This window comes from Pogona vitticeps, chromosome 4, assembly GCF_051106095.1.
Source record: "Pogona vitticeps strain Pit_001003342236 chromosome 4, PviZW2.1, whole genome shotgun sequence".
NCBI classification, from domain to species: domain Eukaryota; kingdom Metazoa; phylum Chordata; class Lepidosauria; order Squamata; family Agamidae; genus Pogona; species Pogona vitticeps.
The window spans coordinates 199,361,553-199,375,699 of record NC_135786.1 but is presented as its reverse complement, the minus strand read 5'-3'; the positions used below and the strand labels follow the sequence as shown (position 1 = coordinate 199,375,699).

Below are 14,147 nucleotides of genomic sequence, written 5' to 3'. Positions count from 1 at the left end.
ACCCTTCAGTTGTACAAAGAAATGTTCACTAGTGCCTCATGCACGTGGAAGCCACATTGCTCTGAACTGGGCTATCTCCAGTGTGGATAGCTGTGAGCTAAAAATTGAGGGATACATACAGAGCACCCCACCATTGTGCTCCAGTCTTGCAGTTAGGATTCTGACCCATATCTTTTGGAGCAGCACTCTTTTCCCTTGCATATAGAAATCAGTCACATTTCAGTGAGTCCTAATTTTAAATGATGGAACCTGAACTTTTCTACTTCCTTCCTTCCTTCCTTTTCATATTATAACCTCAAACAATATCAGCATGGTTGTTGTGGGTTTTTCGGGCTCTTTGGCCATGTTCTGAAGGTTGTTCTTCCTGATGTTTCGCCAGTCTCTGTGGCCGGCATCTTCAGAGGACTGGAGTAGGAACTTTGTCCATGCTCTGTTGGTGACTATCCAACAAACACCAACAGAGCATGGACAGAGCATGGCCATTAAAAAAAACCTGAAACCTTATGTTGTACAAACAACTTTGATTCTGCATAAATAAAAGATCATTAGAAGAAGTAGGGAAGAAAAAACTGTTAAATGAAACATATATTGATATTAAATTATGGCTTAAGTTAATGTGTGGGGTTTTTTTAACCATACATCCAACTTTTACATAAATCATCTGGCCCTTGTTAAATTTAAGAGTTTCAACCAGGGAAGGTTTCAGTCAATACCAAGTTGTAGAAGCTGTTCCCACCTACAGATTATCTCTCCCATCCCGCCTGCCCTCTCCTCCTCATTCTTAATTCCTCAACTCCTAGAGACCAGATCATTTCATTGACTTTGGTGTGACAACTCTAAACCAGGATGTAGTGTTGCCTCCCAGCCAGTTCCCAAGTTTTTTTTTCAACTAATAACATCTTCCTGTACTTTCTTCCCCACTGATTTTATCTGGAATTATCAGCTGATGTACTTTTTAATTCTGTTTATGTGACAGAAATCTTATAGCCTTCTGCCTCTTGTATGTTTTATATGTTTTGTAGGTTCTTGGTCCTTATTCATTTGGTTACGTTATCAACCAGGGAAATTTATAATGTCCTACAATAAAAAAATTAAAAATGGGCGAATTCATCTCAGATGATTATCATATCTACTATTGTGGGCAAGAATCCTGTAGAAGGAATGGAGTAGCCCTCATAGTCAACAAAAGAGTGGGAAAAGCTGTCCTGGGATACAGTCTCAGAAATGATAGAATGATTTCAATATGAATCCAAGGCAGACCTTTCAACATCACAATAACCCAAGTTTATGCACCAACCACTATTGCTGAGGAGACTGAAACTGAACAATTTTGTGAAGATTTACAACACCTTCTAGAACTGACACTAAAGAAAGATGTTCTCGTTCTAGGGGACTGGGATGCTAAAGTAGGGAGCCAAGAGATAAAAGGAACAATAGGTAGGTTTGGCCTTGGAGTTCAAAGTGAAACAGGGCAAAGGCTAATAGAATTTTGTCAAGAGAACAAACTGGTCATCACAAACACTCTTTTCAAGCAACACAGAAGCCAACTCTACACATGGACATCACCAGATGGGCAATACCAAAATCAGATTGATTATATTCTCTGCAGCCAAAGATGGAGAAGCTCTATACAGTAAGCAAAAACAAGACCTGGAGCTGGTTGTGGCTCTGATCATCAGCTTCTTATAGTAAAACTCAAGCTCAAACTGAAGAAAGTAGGAAAAAACCCTGGACTAATCAGGTATAATCTAAACCAAATCCCTTATGAATACACAGTGGAAGTAAAGAACAGATTTAAGGAACTAGATTTGGTGGACAGAATGCCTGAAGAACTTTGGATAGAGGCTCATAACATTGTACAGGAGGCAGCAACAAAAATCATCCCAAAGAAAAGGAAATGCAAGAAAACAAAGTGGCTGTACAACAAGGCCTTAGAAATAGCAGAGAGGAGAAGGGAAACAAAATGCAAGGGAGATAGGGAAAGTTACAGAAAATTGAATGCAGACTTCCAAAGAATAGCAAGGAGAGACAAGAGGGCCTTCTTAAATGAACAATGCAAAGAAATAGAGGAAAATAACAGAAAAGGAAAAACTAGAGATCTGATCAGGAAAATTGGAGATATTAGAGGAACATTTTGTGCAAAGATGGACATGATAAAGAACAAAAATGGGAGGGACCTAACAGAAGCAGAAGACATCAAGAAGAGGTGGCAAGAATACACAGAGGAATTATATTAAAAAGATTTGGATATCCCAGACAACCCAGACAATGTAGTTGCTGTCCTTGAGCCAGACATCCTGGAGAGTGAAGTCAAGTGGGCCTTAGAAAAGCCTGGCTAACAACAAGGCCAGTGGAGGTGATGACATTCCAGTTGAACTATATAAAATCTTAAAAGATGATGCTGTTAAGGTGCTACATTCAATATGCCAGCAAGTTTGGAAAACTCAACAGTGTCCAGAGGATTGGAAAAGATCAGTCTACATCCCAATCCCAAAGAAAGGCAGTGCCAAAGAATGCTCCAACTACCGTACAATTGCACTCATTCCACACGCTAGCAAGGTTATGCTCAAAAGCCTACAAGGTAGACTTCAGCAGTATGTGGACCAAGAACTCCCAGAAGTACAAGCTGGATTCCGAAGAGACAGAGTAACTAGCGACCAAATTGCTAACATATATTATGGATTATGGAGAAAGGCAGAGAGTTCCAGAAAAATATCTACTTCTGCTTCATTGACTATGCGAAAGCCTTTGACTGTGTGGACCACAGCAAACTATGGCAAGTCCTTAAAGAAATGGGAGTGCCTGACCACCTTATCTATCTCCTGAGAAACCTTGGCCATCTCACGAGAAGAGAAGACTCCTTGGAAAAGTCCTTGATGTTAGGAAAGTGTGACGGCAAGAGGAGAAGGAGACGACAGGGGATGAGATGGCTGGACAGTGTCTGCGAAGCAACCAACATGAATTTGACACAACTACAGGAGGCAGTGGAAAACAGAAGGGCCTGCCGTGCTCTCGTCCATGGGGTCACGAAGAGTCGGACACGACTAAACAACAACAATAAAAACCACAACAATCCCTATTTCAGATGCCTTTGTCTTGTATCTTTTGTTAAGGTCCATGTATTCTAACTAGTTGTGGCAGCTCCAATGGCTGCCAATCTATTTCCAGGTACAATTCAAAGTGCTGGTTCTAACCTACTAAGCACTAAACAGCTTGGGTCCAAGCTATCTCAAAGATCACATTTCCTTTTATGAGCCTGTTCTGGTGTTAATCAAGAGATGCCTTTCTCTTAATCACGCAATCCTCACAGGTATGTTTTTAGTGGAGATGTGGAAGGGGGACTTCTCTGTTTCTGCTCCTAGAATTTGGAACCACCCCCCTGACAGGAGTCTAGGCTGCCCCATCATTGCTGTCCTTTTGCAAGTGAAATCCTTTTCCTTCAGGCAAGCTTTCTCTCAGTGACTGGCTGCCTGAATGGGTTTTTTAATGGATTGTTTTACCCTACTGTTTTGAATGTGTTTAGGTGTTACTTTTGTTTGGTCCTTTTTAGTATTTGGATACATACTTTTTTTTAGCTTTAAATATTTTATTTTAATAACGTAAGCCACCTTGGGTCCCTCTGAAGAGAAAGGCAGGGTGAAAAATATTTTAAATAATAAACAAATAAAATAAATGCATATTCTTTCAGCAGTCACTCCTATATTCCTATTTTCCTACGGTAACAAGTGCATGATTGGATTCAAAGTTTCAAAAGACATGGGCTAAAAGTTCCATCTTGACACTCCACATTTTGAATGCCTCAGGAAGTCACAAGGGGACAGACTGCTTGTCAATAAAAGACAGTTATGATTGCCATTTGATCTTTATCTAAAGGACCTTGGTGAAGGCCAGGAATAGACAAGTTGATAATCTATATTTGTAGCTAGTAGAAATGCTGGGGAACTGGTTGGTGGTGTAATTGTTTCTGAGCTCACTGAGTAATTTGAAGGCTAGGAAAATATTTTCAGGTTATATTGTTTGCTTGGGGGAAGAGCGTGGCAAGGAATAGTTCTCATTTCTCTGTGACAAAGGGCGCAGTTGACTTTTTATTGGGACATGGTGATAGACATGTGCTCATCACTTAATGTTTGCCACATTTGTAGAAGATCTCACTGTTACATACAGCACTGATGTTACCTGTCTGTCATGGGTTTGGAGGGAAAGTTCCATCCTATGGGGAGTGGAAGGCGGGACATCAGGAGGAGGGGCTGTACTGTATATATATGTGAAGCCTGTGTGGTGAAGTTCAAGAGACGCTGGGATGTGACGAAGCAGCAGCTGGGAAGAAGAAGCTGGTGTGGGAGTCTGTGTGTCAGACAGGGTACTACTGTGTGTCAGAGTACCAACCTGATAGGTTCAGGTGTCTGTTGGTTAGCCAGAACTGATAGGTTCAGGGTCTGTGCTTCAAGTTAAGGGTTCTGTGTGAACCAAACTGTATGCATGTATGAATGAGAATAAGCCACGTTACTTTATCTTATTCACCTGATCATTTTATTTTCCCTGTGTGTTGTATTTAAATAAACCTTATTCTTTTATTTGTTGAAAATCCATCCCTGGTCTGTGTGACTTCTTATAGGGAATGGTTGGTGGCAGCTTAGTGTAACTGTGGCATGTCCCAGTAGGTCTGGGTTTGTCACATTGATTGGTGTCCAGCGTGTGGGATACGACTGGTCCAGTTGTCCAGTGGTACAGCAAAGCCTTGGCAAGTGTGCCCAGAGCAAGGGGGGTCTAGTCAGGGACAATCTGAGGCGCGTAGGTAATCTTCTAGGTGTACCTCACGGGGAGGTGCGCTAGTGGAAGAACGTGCCAACTGGGGAGACTAGATTAGGGTGCTCTGAGGCAGCCTGTTTTTGGCGGGAAAAAGCTGAGGCAAAACTGTATAGTAACAGTGATCTAGCCTGCCTGCTGAGAGGCCCAGCAGAGGGGGGTAGACTCCAACTTGCTACAGTTGCAAGTTAAGTGCTGAAGAACAGCAGCAATCTATAGAAAGCTGGTTCTGAGGCAAAAGAGGAAAAAAAGTGGTCGTTTTATTTTGAGGCTTGACTTTTTAAAGCAGCCTGTTCTGAGGGGGGATTATGCCCTTGACTCGAAGCCAGATGGCAGAAATGGGTGAAGTGAAAGACCCCCAGATTGACCAAGGTTCTGAGGATGAATTTGGCTCAGTGCAGGGTGACAGCACAGGAGAGCAGAACCCAGAGCTCAGGAAAATACTCCTAGCCCAACAGCATGAACTGAGGGTGAGGGAAATGGAGGAAAGATTAGAGAGAGAGAGAATGGAAAAGGAAGAAAGATTAGAGAGACAGAGAATGGAATTGGAATTGCAGAGAGAGAAAATGGCGTTTGAATTAAGAAAATTGGAACTGATGAACCAGAATAATAATAACAATAGGGATTCTGAGGGAGGCCAATTGTCTAAGGCTGACCTGAAGAAATTCCCTGTGTACCACAAGGGAGATTGTCCTGAGGTGTTCTTTTCCTTAGTGGAAAGAGCGTTTGTGGACTTCTCAGTGAGGGAAACTGAGAAGATGACCATCATGCGATCTTTAATCAGTGGTAGCCTGGCTGAGGTCTATGCCGAGATGCCTGAGGAACTGATGAAAGATTTTGCAGAGTTTAAAAAACTGGTGTTTGCAAGACATGGGATAAATGCGGAACAGCTGAGGCAAAGATTCAGGTCCCTCACAAAGAAACCAGAGCAGACTTTTACCCAAGTGGGGGCCCAATTGGTGAGGCTGCTTGAGAAATGGCTATCTCAGGAGGGGACAGAGACCTTTCAACAGCTTAAAGATTTGATAGCGCTGGAGCAGTTCTATTCAGTCCTGCATGGGGAATTGAAATTCCAGGTGAGGGAAAGGAAACCAAAATCTGTGGCAGAAGCCGCCGAGATTGCAGATTTTATTCACCAGATAAGAAAGCCCTTAGGTGAGGAGAAATCTGTAGGTAAACCCAAAGAAACCTACAGCAAGTACTCTCAGGGACCAGGGAAAAGCCAGCAAGGGGGAGGGGCCCATGGTGAAGGGAAGCCCTCTGACATGAAACCAAGACCTCAGATTTTGGAGGGAAAACCAAAACAAGATGAGAGAGAATCAAAATACACCAGAAAATGTTATTTCTGTCAGGGAAAAGGCCATCTAATCTCAGAGTGTGAGAAATTAAAGCAGCTAAAAGGAATGGTGCCTCAGGATTCGAGTGGAACCAAGCCAAAAGCTGTGTTCTGTGTCCAGAAAGAGCAAGGCTCATTGTCACTGAGGGAGCCTGTTGCCATGGCTACTCAGTCTGGAACAGCTACATCTGCTGATCAGGCTGAGGAAAATGGTCCTCTTGTAGAAGTCAGGCGCTGCCTGCTGGTGAGAACAGATTCCCAGTTGTTTGAAACAGCAGGGGTGGACGTAGGAATACTTGACCGTCAGTATCGGGGGCTGCGGGACACTTGTTCCCAGGTGACCCTGTGCCATCCAGATATTATTCCTAGGGAATATGTAATCCCAAATGAGAGCATGAAGGTGGCAGGGATTGAGGGGCAGGTGATCTCACTGCCAGTCGCGGAGGTACCTGTCAACTTTCAAGGCTGGAGGGGAGTTTGGCGGCTAGCAATTTCATCGACTCTGCCAGCAGCCGTGCTCGTGGGAAATGACCTGGCTGAACATGTGAAAAGGGTGCTAGTGATTACACGCTCACAAGCCACCACGGGGACAGTTCAGGGGGGTAATGATGAGCCAGAGACGGAAGCAGAGGGGAGTTCAGAAGCTGTGGTGGAAACCTTAACCACAGACAGCAGATTTGGACAAGAGCAAAAGGCAGACGCCACTCTCCAAAAGTGTTTTGAACAGGTGACTGACGCCCAGCTAACACCTGAAACCCCAGTGAGATTTCTGGAGAAAAGGGGGATTTTATATAGAGAGACCCTGAGGAATATCTCAAAAGGGGGAGATGGGATCAGAAGTCAGCTGGTGGTACCTGAAAAGTATCGCCCCATGATCTTACAAAGGGGGCACTCTGACATGTTTGCTGCACACTTAGGGGTGAACAAAACACAGCAGAGAATCACACAGAATTTTTACTGGCCTGACATAGGGAAGCAGATCAGGGAGTTCTGTAAACAATGTGATGTGTGTCAAAGGCAGGGGAATAGCCGCGACAGGACCAAAGCAAAGTTGTGCCCTTTGCCTGTGATTGACACTCCGTTCCAATGCATAGGGGTGGATATTGTGGGACCTTTGCCCAAGGCCACAAAGAGGGGGAACAGGTTCATTCTCACCATTGTGGACCATGCCACAAGGTACCCTGAAGCCATTCCCTTGACTAACATTGAAACTAACACAGTGGCAGATGCCTTGGTGGGGTATATGTCCAGGATGGGATTTGCCTCAGAAATAATCACAGATTTGGGTGCATCGTTCACATCAAAGCTCATGAAACGCTTATGGCAAATCTGTGGAATTAAGCACAAGGAAACCACTGCCTATCATCCAGAAAGTAATGGGTTAACTGAGAAGTTCAATGGGACTCTAATGCGCATGATTAGGGCTTACTTGGCAGAGAATCCAAACAATTGGGACCAGAAGCTGCAATCCCTGTTGTTTGCTTATCGATCAATGCCACAAGCCAGTACCGGGTTCAGTCCATTTGAACTTTTATTTGGGAGAAGGGTGAAAGGGCCCCTTGATTTGAGCAAACAAAATTGGGAGCAGATCACCCAGGATGACCCACAACATGTTGTGACAGATAGAGACTCTTTGAGGAAGGACCTAAAGAGAAACCTAGAGCTAGCAGCAGAGACCCTGCAAGCTCAAAAGGTCAGAAAGAAAGCCTGGTGTGACCAGGAAGCCAGGGAGAGGCACTTTGACCCAGGGGAGGAAGTGCTTTGGCCTAGGCCTTGCAAAGGGAACAAACTGCAGCTGGGTAGCCCAGAAATAAAATACTTGGGTCACATGGTAGGGGGAGGAGTGATAAAACCCCTGGAGGCCAAAATAGAAGCTGTTCGTGATTGGCCCAGACCCAACACCAAGAAAAAAGTCAAATCATTTCTTGGGTTGGTGGGCTACTACAGAAAGTTCATCCCGAGGTTTAGCGAGATTGCGGCTCCGCTGACCGATCTGACGAGGAAGAAGACTGATGACCGCATCCCGTGGACCAGCGACTGTGAGGCGGCGTTCCAGAGGTTGAAGGAGGCGCTCGTCCAGTATCCAGTGCTGTGTGCTCCAGACTTTGACCGGGAGGTCATCATCTACACCGATGCGTCTAACAGCGGGGTAGGAGCGGTTCTTTGCCAGGAGGATGAGAATGGTGACCAGCATCCAGTGTCCTACCTGAGTAGGAAACTTCAAAAAGGTGAGAGACATTTGGCAACCGTGGAGAAGGAGTGTTTGGCCATAGTCTACGCGATCCAGAAGGCCAAGCCTTACATCTGGGGAAGACATTTTGTTCTGTGCACTGACCATTCACCACTGCAATGGTTAAGGACGATGAAAACCCACAATAGCAAACTTATGAGGTGGGCTTTAAACCTACAGGACTATGACTTTGAAGTGAAGGTGGTCAGAGGGTCAGTGAACTGTGTTGCTGACGCCTTATCAAGAAGACCTGAAGAATGAAGACGGCGAAAGAAACATGGACTATGTATATATATTGATGACAAAAAGTTAAATGTACCTGTTTTTTGAACTTGGTTTGTATGAATAAAGGTAAATTGATGTAATGTATATGGTAAATGGTTAAATGCCTAATTGCTATGGTTAACTTACAATGTAAGTATAAGTAAGTATGATATTGTATGTATAACTGTTTTTGTGTGTTTTATCCAGGTTGTTTTTTGGGAAAAAGCACCTTAGCTTTCCCCCTACAAAACAACTTATAAAGAGGGGAGGTGTTACATACAGCAGTGATGTTACCTGTCTGTCATGGGTTTGGAGGGAAAGTTCCATCCTATGGGGAGTGGAAGGCGGGACATCAGGAGGAGGGGCTGTACTGTATATATATGTGAAGCCTGTGTGGTGAAGTTCAAGAGACGCTGGGATGTGACGAAGCAGCAGCTGGGAAGAAGAAGCTGGTGTGGGAGTCTGTGTGTCAGACAGGGTACTACTGTGTGTCAGAGTACTAACCTGATAGGTTCAGGTGTCTGTTGGTTAGCCAGAACTGATAGGTTCAGGGTCTGTGCTTCAAGTTAAGGGTTCTGTGTGAACCAAACTGTATGCATGTATGAATGAGAATAAGCCACGTTACTTTATCTTATTCACCTGATCATTTTATTTTCCCTGTGTGTTGTATTTAAATAAACCTTATTCTTTTATTTGTTGAAAATCCATCCCTGGTCTGTGTGACTTCTTATAGGGAATGGTTGGTGGCAGCTTAGTGTAACTGTGGCATGTCCCAGTAGGTCTGGGTTTGTCACACTCACATCTCCGTAAGTCATCAGATTACTACCAGAACTTGAATTTCACCTGTTTCACCTGACATTATCTGCAAGAGTACTCACTGTGGTTTGTTCACACATTCAGCTGTCAGTTCAGAAGCATACAGTTTTAAAAAAGTGCAGAGAAAGCACATGCGGTGAATGTGAGAACTCCATTGTTATATGAGATGTGCTATGGCAGGCCTTTCTGAAAGCATTTCCTTGAGGTTCTTTTCACAGCTTGCATGAGTCTTGGAAAAATAAGCAACAACCTTGTTAAGTTCTAAATCACTTTGCAACTTTGAGTGGAAGCCCGTTGGTGATTGGACAGCAGCCGTGGCCAATCATTCATTGATTCCATTATGCTTCTATTCCCGTCAATATAGACAAAAGCAAGAAAAATGCTGTAGGCCTCTTCTGTGATGCAGTGCTCTTGATTTTTGAGAAATCAACTGCTTTGCAGCTTATCCCAATATAGTTTTAGGAAATTGTCTCCCTCCGAATCAAGAGCTCTTAACCTGGAATCAAAAATGATTCTTTTCCCTTCAGCTCCCTTCTTGTTTGCTTTGAAATTTTCATGCAAAGTTTTGTGTGAACATATTTATGTGCATTTTTCTAGAGAGGAAGTCCATAGTTTTCAGCAGATTCTGAAAGGAGTCTGTGACATTAAAAAAAAAAAGTTAGGACCCATTTCAGTGGTTCCCAACCTTGGGTCCTCAGGTGTTCTTGGGCTATGACTCCCAGAAATCCTGGCCAGCACAACTTGTGGTAGAGGCTTCTAGGAGTGGCAGTCCATTGGAAACGATGGTTCAATAGCAATCCATTAGATTGCTGTGATGCTAGTGAGGTAGTCCTGACATCTTGCAGAGCTCCATCTGGCAGTACTACAAAATAGGAGCCTAGACTTCCCTGAGCACCCTGTTGCTGCTCATCTGGCCTCAGGTTGCTAGAACAGATCAGTGGCTCATGGTCTGGTGGAGTGGAGCAAGGAGGAGTGGCTACCAGAGGCTCCTCTACTGGCCCTGATTGGCCAGTGGGGAGTGGTCTGGTATTGGCTGATGGAGGGGGGATTCAGACGGTTCAAGCAGACCAGAAAAGGAGGGTTTTCACCCCAGTCTGCCTGCCCAGCTCAAAAGCCAAAGGGTTCAGCCACCCTGATTCTTTCCAGCATCCATCTCCTTTCTTGTTTTCCCTCCCTCCTTCCTTTACAGTGGTGGAAGGTTGTGTTGTTATTGATTATTGCATAGGTTGTATGGGGGGAGTATTTTGGTGTTTTCTTCAGTCTTGTCACAACATTGTTGGCAGCGTGGGGCACTGGGGCTGGATCCAAATGGCTTAAAGGCAAAGACAGGAACCTACTCGCCCAGAACAAAAACCTCCCTGTATGGCAACAGAATGAGTTCGGTGCCACCCACTCAGCACAACAGGCCTTCTGGGCCTGGTTAACACAATAGAAAAAAGGTAAGGAAGCATACAGAGACATCCACTCACCAGAGTAAAGGACAATAACACAACCAAGAAGAACAAGAGAGAAATGCCTCAAGCTGTGCATAACCAACCACAACAAACACCCAGATACACGGACTAAAACAAAACAGTCCTTTAAAACATCTCCAAAATATACACCATTGACAGAATAAATACACAGTAAATTAACCAAATCTATTTTAAAAATCAATGAATCAATTTTAAAAAAGACAGTCAAAGATCTCTTCTGAAGCAAAAGTACTAGAACACTCCACAACTTGAGGCCTTCTCTTTTCTCATTGTTTTTAAGCAAGCAGCAAGCAGGGCAGGCAGACAGCAGCAAAAATAGTTGAAAGATAGAAATGGCCAATGAAATGTATGTTTGGTGTGGAGAATGGTTCCAAAAACAGATCCCAAGGAAGTATCCTAGCACAGCCAGGTGCCTGATAACTACAAAAGTAATTGAAAGAAATGGGGCAGGAGGGAATCCCTACCAAAAAATTTTAAAAGTCAAAAAAACATGGAGATGGATCCAAGATGGCGATACAAGCAAAAAGTAATCCAAGATGGAGGGTGGCAGTAGCTCAGCACACGGCAATCACACAAGGAATGGCTGAAGCAAGGAGCTTCACTGGATTTCAGGCCCTTCTGTAGATCTCAAATTCCTGCTTCCCCCTAGATGTTTTGATACTTCTGGCAGTTTTGCTAATTAAAAATTTTAGATTTCTCCTTCCTTCCTTCCTTCCTTCCTTCCTTCCTTCCTTCCTTCCTTCCTTCCTTCCTTCCTTCCTTCCTTCCTTCCTTCCTATGATTGGTATGAATAACAAGTTTTACCCTATTCATCTGCATTGCATTGCAGTTGTACATGGCCTGTTCACATTGCATTGATGCTATTCCTGTAGTCAGATTCCACCAAGAGTGCTCTCTGTGTGCTACACTTTCACATTTTATGTGACCATACATCACAGTATTTATATAATCATTACACACAAATTACCATTTACTTCAGCAATGTGCTTCGAAGTAAAATTTTATATATCTCATCTACTTTTTTTAAAATACAGTGTTTCCAAGACATCCAATATAGGTGAACAATAGAATCATTTATGAGCTGACTGCTTTTGCACTATATTAAGAGCCCATTAGAGCATAAAAAGCGTAGCAACGCTAGGTGAAGACACTCAGCATTGGATGCAGCCCCACCATAGTGACTACATGTGGAATAATTATTCTGAGAAGTAGCATACAATATGCAGTACTTAAATGCAAAGGCTGGCCAGCAGAGACCTTGCTAATGGGAATTTCTTTCCTGAATGGATTGATTGGCTCATGATATTCAAGTGTAATTCTTGTTTCCTCCTATCCCTTCCCCCATGGTGATAGTCCATAGGGAAAAAGGAATCTCTAGCTGTTGGTTACTGCAGTGGTTCTTAACGTGGGCGATAATGCCCCCCAGGGGGCAATTTCATTTTTCAGGGGGGTGGTAGAACGAAAAGGGGCGGCGTGGGGGCGATGGAGCAGAAGGGGGGCGGTAGGGGGCGCTGGAGTGAGCCAAACCTGTGAAAGTGGCTGCAGCCAGGGTGCTGGCAGTAGATCCAGTGCTGCTGCTGCCGCCAGATGATCCAGCTCTTTCTACCTGCCACGTCTCGCCTTTCTCCCTTAGGGGAGCACTGAATGTGGATCGGGTGGAAGGAAAGGGTCTCTTGGGTCCCCGTCCTCGCCCAGTGAAGCTCTGCCTCGCACCCAGGTGGGGAGGTAGAAACGAGCCCCATTTGTCCGTCCTACCTTCCTGCCCACCTTCCCTCCCACTGCAAGGGAAGTGCGGAGAGAAACGGGACGGTTTGGGGTGGCGCAGCATCTCTTTGGGTGGGATCGCAAATGCACTGCAGAAAGTCAGCTGCTCCTCTTTCTCCCTGAATTTAAGGAATTGAATTCAATCATTGAATTTAAGTGTCTTAAATAAATAAATAAATAAATAAATAAATAAATAAATAAATAAATAAATAAATAAATAAATAAATAAATAAATAAATAAATATGATATAACCGCGGGGAGGGGGCGATGATAACTTCCTCAATGGCTCAAGGGGGCGTTTCTTTCAAAAAGGTTAAGAACCACTGGGTTACTGCATGCATCCCCTTAACTTCATCTGCACATCAGTGCCTATGCAGAGTTTAGGTAAACACCAACTTTTTTGGACAACAACTCCAAAAATTCCCTAACCAGCGTGGCCTATTCTTGTGAGTTGTTGGACAGCAATTCCTGTCAGCTTTAGTCGGGATAGCCAATTTAAAAAGAATAGGTTGGTGGCAGGGAAATTGATTGTTCTATAGATTGAAGCACAAGGAATGTGAGCTGAGGCCTGCAAGCAATTTGTATCGTGTATGCACCTGGGAGAGGCTCTCTTTCATGTCCTTAGTATTTACCTTTCCCAGCCATATTATGCTGGAGTTCATGAAGCCTCTTATGAAAAGTTTGGAAGCAACTTGTTACAAGTAATGCAGTGATTTGTGACTAGTAAGTTTTGGGGATAAGGAATGTCAACAAAACTACAGTTCAAAAGTACTGTGCTGTTTGAAACGCTCCACCCTAATTTCTAGGCAGAGAAACTGGTGGAGAATATTTCACTGGATGTTTCCCCCCCCCCGATAATGGCACTGGGGGTCCTGCACTTTATTTCATTTATTTACTTGCTGTTATCCACCTCTTTATCATTCTGCAGCTTCTCTGGCTGCTTACATTCCTGATTTGAAGAAAACTCTGCCAAAGGAGCTACGTGATACCTTCCCTTGGGCTTTAACTGAAGTGTGGAAAGCCAGAGGGGCTGCCAGCTGCCACTGAGATGATGGTACAATGAATGACACAAGACATGCAGACAGACTCTTCAGCCATCTCCTAAGTAAGGTAAGCACAAGAGTTCTGAAGTTCATTTGTGAGGATGTCTCTGAAATTTCCCCTCTTTAGGAATTATTTTCAAGAAGGTTTCTTTTCTATTAAATTAGATGAAGAGTTGAAATTTCATGCGAAAAACTTTTGTCACAGTACTTTACTGTAACAAGTACAAAGACAAATTATCCGTGTAAGTAGATATGTTTATTAGTTACCGTCAAACATCACTTTAAAAACGCAATTTAAGACCTTTACCGAGTCTGTTTAAAAACAATTGCAAGTAACAAAGATGCAATCAGCAGCATGAAAAGTATAATGCAACTTATTTTCCCTCACTTCAACAAGTATAGCAACATGTTA

General features: G+C 43.7%; 2 long non-coding RNA genes across 2 annotated transcripts in view; one reads left to right on the top strand and one right to left on the bottom strand.

Moving 5' to 3' along the window:
- The window catches only part of LOC140706945 (uncharacterized), a 125,769-nt gene that overhangs the window by 62,015 nt on the left and 49,607 nt on the right, over positions 1-14,147 (top strand). Inside the window, exon 6 of the long non-coding RNA XR_013545423.1 lies at positions 13,621-13,802. This is a non-coding gene — a long non-coding RNA (uncharacterized LOC140706945). The remainder of the gene's footprint in view (positions 1-13,620; positions 13,803-14,147) is intronic.
- The window catches only part of LOC144589346 (uncharacterized), a 42,895-nt gene that overhangs the window by 990 nt on the left and 27,758 nt on the right, over positions 1-14,147 (bottom strand). The gene's annotated exons all lie outside the window — the stretch shown is intronic.